The following is a 16,906-nucleotide window of genomic DNA, read 5'->3' as shown; positions in this document are numbered from 1 at the left end:
ACTGCTTTCCTTCTTGTCCCTTTCCTCTGTGGCCCTTCATGGTTCTCCCTTCTCTATCCTTTCTTCATTTAAAAAAATAAAAGTGGAAATTAATGGGAAACCTAAAGCTTTCCAACATAGAGTGCTTTTGTTTTATTTGTGTGTTTTTTAAATGACATACTTTAAATTTTTTTAATGTTGATTTATTTTTGAGAGAGAGAGACAGACAGACAAGAGAGACAGAGTCTGAGCAGGGGAGGGGCAGAGAGAGGGAGACAGGATCTGAAGCCAGCTCTGAACTGTCAGTGCAGAGCCCGATGTGGGGCTCAAACCCACAAACTGTGAGATTGTGACCTGAGCCGAAGTTGGACGCTCACCCAACTGAGTCGCCCAGGCGCCCCATATTTGTGTGTTTGTTTGTTTGTTTGTTTTTACACACTTATCTGGAGGTAGGAGTAGCTTTGAAGCCTGGATTTTCCTCCCTGCATTGATCCAAAACGCTGGGTTTGAAAGAACTGGGAGAAAACAAGACAGTACAAGTGACCTAGACTTAATTAAATGGAAATAATTAAACATCAGGCATTGGCAAAGCCCTACTTTGTGGTCAGAGGACAGTTGCCAGAAACCAGAGGGGCATTCGATAGCGGGAGACCTAAAGTGACCACAGGGGAAAGGGCTTCGAGTCGTCAGAATCCTTTTGGCAACCGACAGCCTGGAGGATGCCCCCTAGCCTGCCCATCATCAAGGAGGCCCCACCCTCTCGCCCTGCCCCACCTCTGCAGGGCTGAGCACCGGCGCGTGGTAGGAGGCCTTCAAAGACACTTTTGCAAGAAGCAGGATCTCGGAGTCTTTATATTTCAGGAAAAACGAGCTCCTCTTGAGTTTTTAACGTTTCACAGTTCCATGCGATCACACATAGGCACCAAAACAACAGGGCAGCAGAAATAGAATCGCTGAATTGTAAGCAAGACAGAAAGTCTCCATACTTCGAATACTGGACGTTGAAAAGCTTCTGCACTTAGCACGTCAGCTCAGACACTAGAAAATGGTCGATCCGATGTGGGTTTGTTTGGACCAACGGGGGAGGAAGGTCTTCGTGGACTATTGAAGGAAGCGAGGAGAACATGGAACCAGGAGAGTATGAGAAGAAGGGTCCAGCCGACACTTACCCTTAGCCTCCTCTCTGAAAAAGATGCAGCCATTTCTTAGGAAGGAGGGATGGGAAGGAGCCACTAGACTTGCAAGGGGAGTTAAGCCTGTATATGTGTTATGATTTGCCTCCGTGTATTTATCCAGTTTTAATTAGGGCGCGATTAGTTTAATATGTGCATTTTAGTTTATTGTTTAATATGTGCTTTTTAAATAGAACTTCCTGGACGAGATGCTTTAGTGAGTCCCAATGAGTGGCTCCAGCTGTAGGCAGTTCAAGCACAGGGCAGGCCGTTCAGGGAGGTACTTTAGAAGTGGACGGGGTCTCCCAGCCTTCTTGGTACTACCTCAAGGTAGCAACTTTCTAGACCGCTTCTGGGTATGGGCAGCTCACTCAGAATACTAACTATCGCCAAGGGGATTGGTCCCCCCAAAATGCTCACCCCGTGTTCCAGGAAATTTGACTTTCTGTCACAAAGGGTGCTAAGAAGGGGGCCCCGTGCCAGGGTGAGAGAGGCCTGGGTGCCAGGCATTTGCCTGAAGGGCAAGGTCTCTGGAGGCCACTGCACATTCCACAGGGCAGAGTCAGAGCCCTGGCTTGGGGAGGGGTCTGCAGGCCATGGCCTTTGCTAGAACTTGGACGCCCCGCCCCCCATTCAGCTTGTGCCTTCCCCTCCCCCCATCTCTGAGTCACCAGGCATCTAGAAAAGCTCTCTCCTTGTTTTATCTGGCAGAACCTTGGGGACAATAACTGGACTGGGTTCAACTGGCCAGGAAACCAAAGCCCACAGAAAAATGCCTCATGACTCCTGCCAACCTCTGCTCCGTGCCAGTCCCAGTGCCGGACAAACAGCCCTGCCAGAGTTTGGATTTGAGAGGGGAAGTACATTCCGTGTGTGGAAGCCACATAATAGAAGTTATGTACTTTTCGGGGACTGAACCGGCCAGCGCCACTGCGGCTCCCATTATGTGGCTCATGAAAGGGTTTCACCTCCTGGACTGGAAGGGAGTTGGTCTGTCTGCAACAAAGGCGTTTGCCTCTGTGGCTTTCTGAAAAAGAATGTGTGTGCTTGTCAAAACAGAACTTTCCTGCGTACTTGGAAGAGGAGGCCCGTCTGCCTGCCAGAAAGGAGCAAGGCCTCAGTCTGGTTAAAAAGGGAGAAAAATTCCACTGAGCAGGCCCGTTAGCCCCTGGCCAGGACGGCCTGCCTCTCTCACAAAGACGTTTGTTCAGGGTGCATTGCCGCCTTCCCCAGCAACTTCCCGCCAGTGCAGTTGGATGCAGTCTGGAAGGGGGGGGGGGAGCTGGCGAAGTCACTGGGGTGCATGTTTTCCTATCATGGAAAGGTAAATAAAACTTTTCTCCGTGGTGGACGGGAGCCCCAGGGCTCACGGAATTGTAATGTGTCGGTAAACACTCTCACTTTTCTTTTCCAATCATCTTTTCCCTCTGAACTAGGCTGCTGTTTCCCCTGTGATAGTGGAAAAACAGAGACACAGAGATAACTTGCCCCCGGACCTGGAGGAGGGCTCTGAAAACCCGCTTGGGGATTAATCAACTGGTTATGATAGTGCGGCTGTCCTCCAGAAGTTTGCTCTGGAGTCGACCTCCCAATGCAGACCTGAGAATGGGCTCAACCAAAGCAAAGTTCAGGGTCCAGAGTGGGTTCGGTTCTACGAGTCCAATAAACACCACTGGTCTCTTCTGCAAGGATAATCTAACTTGGGTGTGATTGGCACACACTTCCTTCCAGTGCCCGACAGAATCATTCCCTTGAATGGCTCCAGATCCTCAAGGAAACCTTCTTGAAAACTCAAAAGTTCACTCAGAAGAGGGACCCCTCTCCCCTGGAAATGGATCATGTCTCCATAAGACAGATCCGCACAGTAGGCTCCTTGAGGCGATATGCGGATTCGAAGCCCCTGATCGTGAAAACTGCGTCATTTAATTTGAGCGGTGGGGTAACTTTCCCTAACAAATGAAAATTGCCTCCTTGGTTCCAAGGGAGGAAAGAAAGAAATCAGGCAGAGCCTGGGTTAATCTCACGTTTGCCTTGTTCTCTGTGGTTGCAGAAGCATTACGTTTTGAGATACCACAGCCCTCGAGTATCTGCCTGAATTTCTGGAGACACCACCAGAAGCCTTTGCAGCATGAAGGACATTTTTAGCTCCAGTTCCGAAAACCCTAGTTGTGAGCTCCAGGACGATAATAAAATATCACCGCAGAGCGTAGCTGTTGCTAATTTATGCAAGCTTGTTTAGATGACGCCGGGAATTTTTGTTAACTGATGCGTGCAAACTTACACATTGCTTATTGAAAACCCATAGCTCACATCTGTGAATGTGGTTGCTCTGTTATTAAGAACGTGCCTGACCCCCTGGGGCTCCGAGAATGAGTGTGTAACACAAGCACCTGGTTCGATGCCAGGCACTGTTCCATGCCAAGCAGAACTTCACCATGGTTCGAGAGGTTAAAAATCACCAGCCGGGCATAATGATACGTGTGGACCACAAGTGAAACTTCAGAAGTAGTTTCCTATTATTATTTCTAGGGGATAATACACTGTGGATATACCTGCTGATCTCCAAGGGGTCATCTGCTGGGTGTGTTCCGGGGTTCCTCGTGACTCTGGGCTAATACCTAAAGTCAACGCTGTCCAACTGAGATTCAAGAAAAGTCTACTAAGTTTAAGAAAAACGACACCATGTATTTAATGAGGATGTGCGCTAGGAAGTTGCCATAACCATGATGCGTCTCTTTCTATGATACAATTGGAAGCATACAATATTCCCTAAGAAGTATTCTTGCCAGAAAGAATGAACCCGGGCTTTAATCAAGGATCTGGAGGTAACCACCGTGCACAGGAAGTTCGGGAGATAGAGGAATACGCTAAACAACATTATGAGAAGGAAGGAAGCCAAGTCCAGGAGATGGGAAATTCTATAGGACAAAGGACTTGATTCCTTCAACATGGAAATGACTTTGAAAACACGGGACAGGAGAAGCTGTTACAGATTAATGGAAACTTAGGAAATGTATTGAAAACAACAATGTGTGGACCCAGTTTGGACCCTGATGTTATCCAACCAGTTGTAAAAGTTTTCTTGAGATATTCTGGAAAATGTGAACAAAGGTTATTAGATAATCCGGGCTGGTGATAATACACTATGGATATGTTAAAAAACAAAAGTTCTTATTTGTGTGTGTGTGTGTGTGTAGCTGAGATTTACTCTGAAACAGTTTAGCAAAAAAAAAAAAAAAAAAAAAAACAGATATAGATATATAGATGAAACAAGATGAGCAAAATGTTGCTGAATGTTGATGCCTAGGTAATGCATCCATAGGATTTCAGTATGCTATTCTCTCTGCTTTGGTGGACAAGAAAAATTTCCAGAATATGGGGGCACCTGGGTGGCTCAGCCACTTAGGTGTCCAACCTGGGCTCAGATCATGATCTCACTCTTTGTGAGTTTGAGCCCTGCATCAGGCTCTGTGCTGACAATGCACGGTCTGCTTGGGAGTCCCCCCAGCCATCTTCCAGGATATATCCGTGGAAAATATGGCAGCCACATGGTGCCGCGAGGAGGGGAGGGTGAGCAGTCTTCGGAGGATCTGGGGACTTCGGCCACAGACAGATGCTTGGGAGTGCTGGTCAGGTTGCCCCTCACAGTGGCCTTTCTGATTTGTCAGCCAGCAACCAGACCAAGGGCCCTGGTCTATGCTGCCTGGCAGTCTGGCTTAGGGGGCCGATACTGGACTTCAATCACTGGCCCTGGGGCCGTATAATGTGGAACAGCCTCCAGGAGGTATATGCCACACGCATGCGGGACACTGCCTTTGGAAAAGTATTTGCGTTGGCTCCTGGGAACAACCATTTGAAATCTCTTAACGCCGTGCCCCGTTCCCTCCCTGCCTTCTTTCCTGTCACCGACACGGACCCAGGCAACCCCATCCTTCACTTTGCCGCTCTTCCAAGGCCCCGGGATCACCTGCATCCCCGCTAATTATTCTCTCTCCCTCCCTCCCTCCGCCCTTGTTTTGTTTGAAGAACTCCAAAGGATTGTCCGGGCTAATTGCAAAGGCTGTTTGAATGAGAACAAGTCTCTGGTGAAAGAAAAGCCACAGTGAGAGAATGCTTTGTTCAGAAGCAATCTCGTTTCTGAAAAGTATGCACAGTAACTCTGCTTATCAAACAGCTCCAAATGTAGGTCTCACCTTTGGAATTGCTGGCTTGTAAATGGGCCTCCCTGGCATCCCGGGTCTCTGCAGAGGTGCTTGGGGGGCCAGCGCCGGCCCTGAAAGAGGGATAAGATAGAAAAGGACATCTGAGCGTGCACGGTCCCACAGCCCACTTTCGCCTCAGAGAACTCCCCTTTCTTCTGCTTTGTCCAAGACTTAAAAAAAAGTTCCCTGTCTAAAAAAGTAAATAAATAAAAAGAAAGCTGAAAACCAACGGCTTTAATAAGTAAATACTCCAGCTGATTATTGATTTACATATAGTCTTTGCTAAAGGGCTTGGGAAATGATTCCCTAAGATGTCTGAACACTACCTGCAATTTTGTTTCATCTGTTTGTTTTGCTGACAAACCTTTCTTTCACAGGAAGACAAACCAGCCCAGTCCCGTGGGATTTTGTCCAAATTTGCATAACTGGGGGAGCCAAAGGTAATTGCATTTTCTATAGCTCATCTTCTTCCCAAGTGGAAGTTCAACGTCACCAATCAGCCAACATCCTATTTGTGGCTCGCTGCACCTGCCTGGATCCCATATCGACATTGAGAAGCCACCTGAACAAGGCAGGGGCCGTGGGGGAAATAGTCTCTCACTGATCATGAAGCCTGACCCTTTTCCTGCTGGAACACCAGACTGATAAATCCAGGTGGCCTCAGATGTGCCCCTCTTCACCTTCCGACTCCCATAATTCCCACAGCGAAAGGCCAAGCGACGTTTGATGGTGACAGGAAAAGCGGCCACGCCATCGATCATGAAATCCCGGGGCGGCAGTTGAGAGTCAATCACTGCCTTCTTGTCACCATTTCCGATAAAAACAATGGCAAAGTTACTGCCTCATAACTACAAAGTACCTTCGTGTTTCGGAGCAGACACACAAACTGTGGGTGCCTCTAGCTCTTCCAAATCCCAGAGGAATGCATTGAACAGAGGCGAGGGAACAAGTCAGAGAGCAGAGAATGACATCGTGACAACTGTTGTGTCCCCAGTAAGGAGTCAGACAACCGCATTCCCTGGCCGGCTGTGGGGGACGGGGCATTCCACTTGATGCCAACAAATGTTTGTGGAGCACACGCTCCAAACGAAGCCCTATGATCACACCAAAGGGGCCACGAGGACGGAGAGAGGTGTCCTGTCCTCAAGCAGCTTGCGAGCCGGTGACACAGCAAGGTTGTATTCAATGAGCCAGAAAGCATAAAGCGCAAGGGGTTAATGTCATGAGAGGACACAGCACAGGCACCAGGGTCAAGGGGCTGGGCATGGCATACCACCCCGAGGCCTGGACTACAGGGTTCAACCAACCACCGTACCCTTGCATTTGACATGGATCATACTGCAGGGATGCCCCTCCTGACGCTGCACCCCTTTCCACGTAAGCAGCACATACGCAGGACGGAGGTCTCTCTGTGGTTACCGCGAGGACCCAGAGAGACTCCCTAGAAGCTGGATTATTGGCCCCAGGAAGTGCAGACAAGGTGAATGCTGTGTATACAAAGGAAGGAGGGGCAGTGGTCTACTTGGCCTGATTTCAAGACCAGAGTACTCTTTATTCCAAAATATCTCTCCAGTTTGCCTCTTTTGAAATAAGAGATTTGTCCTGTAACCAAGACCTTTGTGAGGAATAGCACACTATATTGATAATGGGCCGATGGCCCATTGACACGCACAGATGTTCAGAACTGGCAGGTTTGACAGAAGGAACATGTTACCCAGTCACCCCACCCCTCTTGTTCCTCAACCTAGTTAGGAACTTCAGGTCCCTGATTTCTCCACTTTCTGGCTGTAAATCATCTTTTCCCTTGGGTCCCTCCCCATCCAACTAAGGAGGGGGGTGCTCACTCCAGGGAAGGTTATTATAAAGTTATAGAGAGGTCTTATTGAGTTCAAAGATTGGAAGCTAATCTAGGCCTGTGGGGATTGAAATCTCAGGAGTCAGGGCCACTCCAGCTCTCTCCATATCTTAGGTGCTATTTTCTCACTGGTGCTTCTTTCTACCTACCTATTTGCTTCTCAGTCTGCAGATCAACTTCTTTTACCATCTCATTAACTTGTTCATGGCCCCCAAAGGGCCACTCTAGCCCCAGGTCTATTGGGATCCCGGCATTCAAACACAAACGACATCCACATATCCACGTGTTTTGGTTCAAATTCCCAAAATAGAGGTTCTGATGACTCAACTCACACACCACGGCTTGATGGTTGGCCTGTAGTCAGGGGTCAGTGGGGTCAGGTGCCCACCCTTGCCTCCCACCGACAGCCCAATGGGGGAGGTAAGACCGCATGAGCCAGTGCATAAAACAATACATACTTGCCATGTTTCAGTCTGCTAGGACCGGGTGGCTTAAACAACAGAAATCAATTTTCTTGCGGTTCTGGGGGCTGGAGATCTGAGATCTAAGTGTTGGCAGTCGTAGTTTCTTCTGAGGCCTCTTTCCTTGGTTTGCAGATGGCCACCTTCTTGCTTTGTCCTAACACAGTCAACCCTCTGTCTGTGTTGTCTGTGTCCTAATCTTCTCACGGGACATCTGCCATGTTAAATTAGGGCCCACCCTAACGACCCCATTTGAACTTAGTTCCCTCTTTAAAGGCCCTGTCTCCAAATACAGTCACATTCTGAGTCATACTGAGGGTTAGGGCTTCAGCCTATATGAATTGGGGGCCCAAGTGGACCCATAACAACCAACGTGCCCACCAGAGGGGATGTGGGAGGGAAGAGAATGACTGATTTCTCTCATACCATGGTCTGTCATATTCTTGTCAGAATTGTCAGCTCCTGTGTCATTGTCTTTTCATCACACACCTGGGGAAAAAAAACCCAGCTTTATATCAGCCTCCGTGTCTCAGCCTATACTTAATGCTGAAGAGCACTTTTAAAGAAAACCACCCCTACCGTGCAAACCGGTGCCACAGCAAGTTCTCCATCATCAGAGGGGCCCAGAGAGACCTCTGTGTGCCCTGAAACAGCCCTTTCCTCTTTTTTTTTTTTTACAGCCTCTGTTTCAATCTCTTTCTACCCTCCTCAGACTTCTTCCCTCTTGGCAAGTATTCTTACTTGCTTCTCCCTACAGAAGATGGAATGCATCTGAAAGGGATTCCTTTGACTACAAACATACCTGCATCTGCTTCTGTCTTCTCTCTCCTTCTAGTCAAAAGGAAGGAACCCCTCTCCTGCCTGCGACTGGTCCCAACCCCTGGGTTCTGGGTCTCTTCCCTTCCAGTCTCTGGGGTCTCCTCCTTCATTTACCCCTTCTCCATTCCACTGGTCCATTTCCATCAGTGTTTGTACATAATCAAATTTCTTTCATGTGGAAAAATCTTCCCACAACCCATGTTCTCTCCAGCTAATCCTCAGGAGAAACATTTAAAAAGGCTTGACTATGAACGCTTTCTGCTTCCTCACCTCCCATTTGTTCCTTAGCTCCATCAATGTGGCTTCTGTTCCCATCACTTTGGTAAATGTGCATCACTTCCCCTTGCCGTGCCCTACCGTGCTCCTTAACTGAAGCTCACCAGTCTAAATATCACTTGGGAAGCCATCTCTGCCTTTAAGACTGGGTTATATACCTTTTATCTATGTTCTCATAACATTTGACTTTTCCTCTTATCATGAAACTCATCATGATGACTTCCAATGATCCATTTACTGCCTGATTATAAGTTCCTTGAACAGAAGGGCGATTTTTTGCTCACTAAGGCATTTCCTGCCTATGTCAGTTTCCAGAACAACAAAAAAAAAGATGTTCAAGGTTATAGAGCTAATGATGGGCAGTGCCGTGACTCAAACCCGAGTCAATGCCAAGCCCTATCTAGAATAGTCTCTGCATCTGATTATCAAAGAGATTTCTCTAGATCAGGGCTTCCCAAACTTTAATGTGGAATGCTCATCACCAGAGCATCTTGTTAAAGGTGAATTCTGATTCAGCAGGTGTAGGGTGAGGTCCAAGATCTGCATTTCTAACAAGTTTCCAGGTGATGCTGCTCCTGTAGGTTCATGGGTCCTACCTAAAAGCAAGGGTCTAGCTGACATAAAAACAAAATACTTTTGTAGACTATATCAGAGAAAGAGAGTCTCCCTCACTCCGTGTAAGCTCAGATCCCAAACGCAGTGGGGGAGGGACTGAGAAGGGGTTCCTCTGCCTTCTGTTCTCTTCTTTGTCTAGCCCCAGAGCACCTGCTCCCTGACAGCCAATGAGAAATGAAGTCAATGATTCCTTCCTGTGCAGTTATACATTTTAACTCACCCTGCAATTCTTGACTGCATTTCTTGCTCTAGGAAAGGTTCCAATTTGACAGGGGAGGATGAGATAAACCCTGAGTTATCAAATTGTATTTCCTGGATCTGTCCAAACAAATTCCCTCAAACCCTGCTGAGGAAATGGTTCTGCTGTTTCCCCAGTAATCTGGGTAGAGTTGATGTCATTCAAAACCCGGAGATAAGCCAGGGCTGTTCCCTTCTGTTTCTTTAAGGTGCCTCACCCAAAGGAACTCCACGCTTTAGAGATGCTTTCTCTGTAAGAAATTGAAGAGACAGTGCCTGTGAGCCAACCAAGCAAGGGATCACCACTCCACAGCTGGGACGGCAGTTGGAGGTCACAGAGGGATACAGTGTGCTGAGTGTCTAGGACACCGACCGTTGGTCACTTCTACTGAGCACCCATAGCTTTCTATTGCTTATTGAATTAGCATGAGTTCTTTTCAACTTCGTATGCACCATTACCTTACTTTACCACACCTACTCAACTTTCTTAATATTGCTTTAGTTTATCTATCTACGTCCAAGCAATATACAAAAAAAAGCACCGATGAGTTGAAAATTAAAAAAAAACAAACACCCAAACACGTAGATAAAATGACGCAAATGGGAGCAACCAAAAAGTCATTGTAACAACAGGAAATTAACAAAAGCTAAGACTCTAGGACCTTAGGAGACTTACGTTGCCAAATATATTATCAATTTTTTCTATTGCAAAGTTGTCTAGGAAAATCTAAACCATAGCCAGCTGTCTTGCAAAAATCTAAATTTGTACTCATGCTCAGAAAAGAGACAGGAAGAAATGCGAGGCTGGATTAGCTTAAACCCTCCCCTCTATCAAGAAAACCTTCCATGTGTGCTCTCCTGATGAAGGTGGGGTCAATGGCGATGTGCTTGTCACATGTGCTTGCTTTCCTTCCCAGCTAAGTTGTACATTTCTACACAAGGGTATCTGTCTCTCTTCTGAATACAAATGTCTCATTAAAACTTCAAATATTACCATCCCCCCTAGATCACCTTAGACTCCCATCTCAAGGAGCTCCACTGAGCCTTATGGATAAACTGTTGCAAAAAAAAAAAAATCCACAATTACTTCCCTCTTCGTATGCACGTCCGTGTGCAATGTGACTTAGCTGCTCCTCCAGTCAAGAACTGGAAAAGTTCCCTACTCTTAAAAGCTGAGCTGGCCATGTGACTTTCTTTGACTAATCCAATGTGGCAGAAGTAATATGTGGGAGTTTCAAACCCAGATCTCAAGAGATCTTATGGGCTTCCGCTTGCTGCCTGGGGCCCCTGGCTTCTGCCATGGGAACAAGCCCAGGCTCGCCAACAGGAGAATGAGGGACAGCATGGGGGCGGAGTGGGCTCAGTTATCCCAGCATAGGTATCAGACATACAAGAGAGCACAGCCAAAGGAGCAAAGTCAGTTCCAAGCAACCCACCAGCTGACCGCAGGAACCCGAGTGAGCCCAGCCCAGATCACCCAAGTGTGGCCAAGATGAGAAGAAAAGCCCAGTTGAGGTTCACAGATATTTTGATAAAATTTCCGTGTTTCTATTTACCAAATTAGATTAACTCATGGAACTAAAACGAAACAGATGTTGCCATTCCAGAAAGAGCTCCTGGACTGGTAAATAACATTAAATCATAAGTGTCCGTTTGAGAACCCTCACGAATGTCTGGCCAGGACTGGATGGCTCGCCTCCCTACCTCCCCACCCCTTCCGTGATAAGCCGTGTGCCTAACAGAGAGCTGAGCACACAGTAGGCCTTCAGCATAAGCAGGATGAGTACGTATGCAGCTCCCCATCTGTCTTACACAAAAGTGGAATTCATCATTGAGAATCCTGTAGATCAAGATCCACTGGAAATACTCCTTCCTAGTCCCTGGGGGACAAATAAAGGTCGGAAATTTTCCATTTTTCTGGCCCAGTAAGCCAAGAGTTCTCAACTTTATTTTGCTGCTCTAACACCTTGAGTGACACACACTCCCAAAGGGAAGCTCACCGCAGAACTGGGCAGGGCCCTTCCTCCCGAGGTGGGAGGTGGTGCTTATCAGAATAATAGTGTGCGTGTGCTGTTTGAGAAAGCCTTCCAGGGGCACTTGAGTGGCTCCGTCGGTTAAGGTGTCCAACTTTTGATTTGGGCCCAGGTGGTGATCTCCCGATTCACAGGACCGAGCTCCGAGTCAGGCTCTGCACTGGCAAGCAGCGAAACCTGCTTGGGATTCTCTCTCCCCCGTCTCTCTCTGCCCCTCCCCAGCTCATGCTCTCTCTCTTTCTCTCCCAAAATAAGTAAATACACACACACACACACACACACAAAAGCCTTCCAAGTAATTCCGATCTGCCCTGCTCCAGCCACACGGAGATTCACCAGGCCTAACATATCTCAGAGTGAACAATAATCTGTTTTCAAACCCTCCTTATTAAACTACAAGCTTCTAGTCCTCTGCTGTTCAATATGGCCTCTAGGCATATGGCTGCTCAAATTTAAATTAATTATAATTAAGTAACATCAAAAAAATTCAGTTCTCCGGTAACACATTTTAAGTGTTCCGTGGCCACTGGTGAACGGGACAAGGCAGAGGACATTGCCATCACAGACCTGCCACGGGACAGCACTATTCTAGTCGGCCCATGAGCTCCCCATGGGCTCCTGCAACCTACCCGTCCCACCGTAAGACATCTCATTGTCCAATCCTCAGTTTACCTGCTCTCTTTCCGTTTCTGTTTTATCTTTTTCACTGCTTGCCCTTCGTGTGCCTTCTCCCCTTCAGTTCATAGGACCCACCCTAAACACCTTCCCCCAGGTCCTGGATGTGGGTCGCTTCAGTATTTTTCTTTCTCCGGGAGCACATTGAAAACCCACATTTACATTTAAATGAAGGTCCTTCTTCAACCAGACAGAGGTATGCCTGGAAATAAATCCATACGTTTCAGGCAGGGGAGTTATCTTCATTCTTGTAATATAACCTGTCTGGACTCCATTGGAAATTATTACAAATCCGCCGTTCCCTGTGCCTTCAGGAACAGAGTGCCGATTTGGTCTGTCGGCTAGGAATCCGGGTTGCAAACCCTTGCTGAGGGCTGGCTCCACTCTTTCTTTGGCTGTGCTGTCTCTAAAATAACTGATAGCAGTTTAAAGCTGAGCAATAAGTCTTGCCGCTATAATTGGACATCGAGCAGAAAAAGACCTTGAGCTATAATGGGAGGTATGTTTGCTAAAGGCGGTCCATCTTTCTGTCTTTCAGGCATCTGCTCCTGCTGGCGATTTCCAATCTAAGAAGGATCATCTTGACCTCTTCCTACCTTTGGGTAACCTAGTTCATCTCTAAATAGGCAGCACAAAGCTGTCAATTCGGAATGCAGACTTTATTAATCTTGGAGAACTGGGAGTGGGTGGGGGAGAGGAATTGATGATCTTGGAAATAAGAAGAATGAGTATGTGTGCTGATGTTGGGTTCCTCGGGAAGCAGGTCCTGAAACAAGGGTTTTAATACAAACAGTCTATAGGAGGTGATCCCAGGAAGCACCAGTATGGGGTGAGCAGGGAGAGAGAATGGAAGGAAGCCAGTGTAGGAAGTATTGATTCCATCTATAATCACACCAGGGTCCTCCAGGAAACAGTGTAGACCACGCTTTGGTGTCACTGAGATGGGGCTTTTATCTTCCAATTCCCAATTTGTCGATGGATGCTCCTGGGGACGTTAACTACCTCCAGTGCCCATGAACAAGTCAAACACAATCCTGTGGTGAGAGCCCTGAGAACAATCGCAATTGCAGGGGCTATCAACATGTATGGGAACAGTAACACCAAAGGGCTATGCACGGGGCACGAAGAGCTCTGCCAGACCCCTCTTCTTACTAGACGGTAGTTTCATCCATTTTCTTAAGCAAGCAGGAGGTTTGTTTTTACATCCCTGGGACCACTTAAAAAAATCAACCCCAGTCACGATGCACGGTGGGGACCGTATCGTGTCATTCCCTCCCCTCGAATATTAACGTCAACCCCGACTCTGAGAAGTTATAGTGGGTACAGAGGCTTTGCTGCATTGGCTGCTCGGCTTTCTTTCTTCCATCCCGTATGACTGTGATGGAAGGGTCTGTGGATCACAGAGACGGGCCTGTCTTCTGGCTGCAGAGGTGGACACATGGTCAGGGCCAGCCCTATCATGGCCCTCATATGGTGAATAAATGTTGAAAGGGCCCGCATGGGCCCCCAGCAGGGTCAATCAGAATGCTTTAGTAACACTTCATATATCGATGCTGGGAGAGCAAACTTCTCAAGGGCCACGTAAGCCTCGAGCTGCCAAGGATCACCTTTCCATCCACAGAGAGAACATCTGGAAAATGAAGCCATACAGAGGAAAGTATGGCTCTTTCCAAGGAATTGGTAGACAGAGACTGAATTATGGTGAAAACGTGAATCCCTGCATCCAGCTTTGGCTGAAGTCAGTCCACTCCTGACTTCCAAAGCACACGAGCCGACCAAGGCCGCTGTTCGCTGGGCTTCACTCACTTCATTGAAAGAATCCTGTCCAAACAATCTGTTCAAGAGCATTACGCTTTTTGTCTTTTTTTGAGGGCGGACTCTTCATCCATTAGACCATACAGAGAGAAGATCAGCCACTGTGTTCACCATTGGGATACCAGTGTCACCTTTGTGCGCCCTGCCTTTGCTCCAAGGACCATCGAGGAAGGTTAACTTTGCCTAAGATTTACTTGTGTCGTGGACAATATAAATTGTATAACTGATCAGGTTCCCTCCTCCCACTGGCTGCTAGAAAGACCTGAGGGAAACGTGTTGTTTTTCATTCCCTTCATTGCCTAATTTCGTCACATCTTTTCGTTCATCTACGATGAGCTAATCCTTGCATTTAACAGTGACCCGGCTTACTGAGCTTCTGGGTTTTCCTGCCTTGGAGCTTCTCCAAAGCCACCAGAGCTTACTCAGGCCACACAAGCACAGCTCAGAGGGCTGGGGAGATTGACATCCCCAGGATAGACCCCCTATCAAAGGAGGTTGGGGATTGGTATAAAAATGCACCTCTTTTGAGGTGTATTCTACACGGTTGCATAGGGACCCCCCAGAACGACTGCTCAGGTGCCCACAGAAATAACCAGCTTTTTTTTTTTTTTAAATTTTTTTTTTCAACGTTTATTTATTTTTGGGACAGAGAGAGATAGAGCATGAACAGGGGAGGGGCAGAGAGAGAGGGAGACACAGAATCGGAAACAGGCTCCAGGCTCCGAGCCGTCAGCCCAGAGCCCGACTCGGGGCTCGAACTCACGGACCGCAAGATCGTGACCTGGCTGAAGTCAGATGCTTAACCGACTGCGCCACCCAGGCGCCCTAGAAATAACCAGCTTTTACTTGCTTTAAGAACTCACCATCTATTGGCTTGTCTTCTTCTTATCTCATTTCCTTATGTTACTTCCTGGAATCACCTTGCAAAAAACCGTAAGCACCCAAGTCCTGGTCTAGGGTTTGGTTTTTGGTAGAGCCCAAACCGAAAGAGAAATTAAATAAACACAAACAAATAAATTAGTAAACAACCCCCCCCCCCCCCATTTAGGAAACCCCATTGCAGGAAACGCCAAATGCAGCAGCATTGTGCAAAAAATAGAGCAAAGTCAATATGTTTGGTTGAAAATGGCATCGACAGTGTCTGAGAAGGTCCCCCAGCCAAGCTCAGGGATCATATTCCCTCCGTGGGGAGGGCTGTGATGAGGTCCTGGAGGGAAACCAAGCAATCACAAGGCGCAGTTGGATACATCGCGGCCTGCTGGTTGCAGAATAAAAGCAAAACCACCACCGAGGGGAGGATCTCCTTCTAGACTGCCGGTTTGCAGACACATTTATATGTACATACCATGCCATTATGCTAAAAAGAGTGACATTCAAATAAATGGAGCCCAAACAAATGCAAAACTTGAAACTTGAAAGAAAAATAAATTAGCTCATTATTCCACATCAAACTAACCATTTGGTACAAATGACTGGCAGGATGTAACATTCTCCCTCCTTTTTCTGCGAACAAAATTTCCACAGCACTTGTTCCCAACTGTGTAGTGTACTTCCTGTTGTGATCTGTGAGCTGTTCACACCAACCTGATGTTTCACGTCAGTTAAAACTTCCCCTTACACCAGGCAGGAGCGATTATGCCCTCTGGGATTGGATGGGATGGATGCCCAGTGGCCTGGGGGTGGGACTCCCCTGTTCTGAGACCCAAGTCCCTTCTCCCTTGTTTAGTCATATGGGACTTTGAGCTTCAGAAAATTCAGCCAACACCCTGAGGCCTACTCACCCTGGCACGTTGGTGCTCAGGGGCGAAGGCTCTGCTCCTTCAGAAGTGCAGAAAGTGGCTGTTGACAGGAGCAGGTCCTGAGAAGGACCAAGCCCAGAATTCTCCAGGATACACAGCCAGGGCAACTTTCCACATGAAGAAAACACAAATTAAATGTAGCCGATGGAGTCTGGCTCCACATCAATCTCTTTACAAAACAATAAAATAATAACAGAAGGGAAATTGCGGCTGAGGGAGAGAGGAAGGAGATTGTGGGGAACAACCGTGGGCTTCCAGAAGGAACGCTCTGGCTGGTGGAGACCTGGGCTCTGTCCAGGCCGACGTATCTTCGCCTGTCACGACTCGGCTTTGCACCAGCTTCTTGGGGTCCTGAGGAGACCCCGCAGGCCCCAACATGTGGCGTTAGCTGAGTCCAGGGTCACCAACGGGTCACGGTTCTTTGACAGTGGCCCCGGAAGGTCCCGGAATTGCCCCTCCATGTCTCCAGGAAGCATGAAAGAGGCCTGAGTGACCACAGGCCCACAAGGAAGGGCCCTCACGGGTGGCTCCGTCTGGCGAGCATCCCCCTGGATTCCCTTGGGGACAGTCTGACTCAGCAAGCTCCCAGGAGAGCCTTGCCTCGACGAGAGCCAAAGCAAGGATTGTAAAAATAGAGCCAAGAGGCTGTGATTACAGAGGAACCGTTTCGATCCATCAAAGACCCAGGCTTTTAATGCCTCACATTGAGGCTCAGGCTTGTGTGGAATGAGAACGGACCTGGGCCTTTGTTCCTGCCCTCAGCTACAGCCAGGCCAGTATCCCAGGAGGAGAACTCCAGCTGACTCCCAGTCTCCGGAGTGACAGCCATTTCCCTGGCTAAGGTGGTAATACACACTCCTGGCCAGGTTCAGGGGCTGGGGAGGGGTCTCAGCTCCAGGAGGGTCAGGGCGGCAGGCTCAAGGGCTGGAAAACACCCCCAACAGAGACACTTGCTAGGCCTTAAGAAT

At 47.9% G+C, this 16,906-nt stretch overlaps 1 long non-coding RNA gene across 1 annotated transcript in view; it reads right to left on the bottom strand.

Moving 5' to 3' along the window:
- Positions 1-16,906, bottom strand: part of LOC109491583 — a 78,744-nt gene that overhangs the window by 10,677 nt on the left and 51,161 nt on the right. The window contains exons 3-4 of the long non-coding RNA XR_002745509.2: positions 5,345-5,424; positions 3,704-3,769 (exon numbers count right to left, since the gene is read on the bottom strand). This is a non-coding gene — a long non-coding RNA (uncharacterized LOC109491583). The remainder of the gene's footprint in view (positions 1-3,703; positions 3,770-5,344; positions 5,425-16,906) is intronic.

This window comes from Felis catus, chromosome C2, assembly GCF_018350175.1.
Source record: "Felis catus isolate Fca126 chromosome C2, F.catus_Fca126_mat1.0, whole genome shotgun sequence".
NCBI classification, from domain to species: domain Eukaryota; kingdom Metazoa; phylum Chordata; class Mammalia; order Carnivora; family Felidae; genus Felis; species Felis catus.
Note: the sequence above shows the minus strand (reverse complement) of the source record. Positions and strands in the feature narration are given on the sequence as shown.